Genomic DNA, 359 nt, shown 5'->3' with positions numbered 1-359 from the left:
CTCTACCCCGGATCCAGAAGTCCCCTCCCCGCCAGCTCCCCGACTCCCCGCCTTAAAGGCACAAGCTCCTTTTGTCTGCGCTCCCCTCCCCCTCCCAGACGCCGGGCTGGGCGGCCACTCCGGTTCCCAGGAGCGGGGTCGGGGTGGGGAGACCAAAGGAGGCGCCCCCTCCTTCCGCGCGCCCCCTCCTCTCCTCCGCTCGCTCCCTCCCCCAGTCCTGGGAGAACAAGCGGCCACTGTTCTGGGATCAAGACCCCGGGGGGTAGGGGGCCGTCCTGCCGCCTCCCAGCTCCCGGCTCCCTCCGCCAGGGGCTGCATCCTCCAGCTTCTCCCGCCCCCCTCACCCCTGGGGTCTCCCG

The 359-nt window shown here is 72.1% G+C and overlaps 1 protein-coding gene across 1 annotated transcript in view; it reads right to left on the bottom strand.

Moving 5' to 3' along the window:
- The window catches only part of ADCY6 (adenylate cyclase 6), a 52181-nt gene that overhangs the window by 51375 nt on the left and 447 nt on the right, over positions 1-359 (bottom strand). The window lies entirely within an intron of this gene.

Source organism: Myotis brandtii, unplaced genomic scaffold (assembly GCF_000412655.1).
Source record: "Myotis brandtii unplaced genomic scaffold, ASM41265v1 scaffold517, whole genome shotgun sequence".
NCBI classification, from domain to species: domain Eukaryota; kingdom Metazoa; phylum Chordata; class Mammalia; order Chiroptera; family Vespertilionidae; genus Myotis; species Myotis brandtii.
This window is presented reverse-complemented; position numbering and strand designations above follow the sequence as displayed.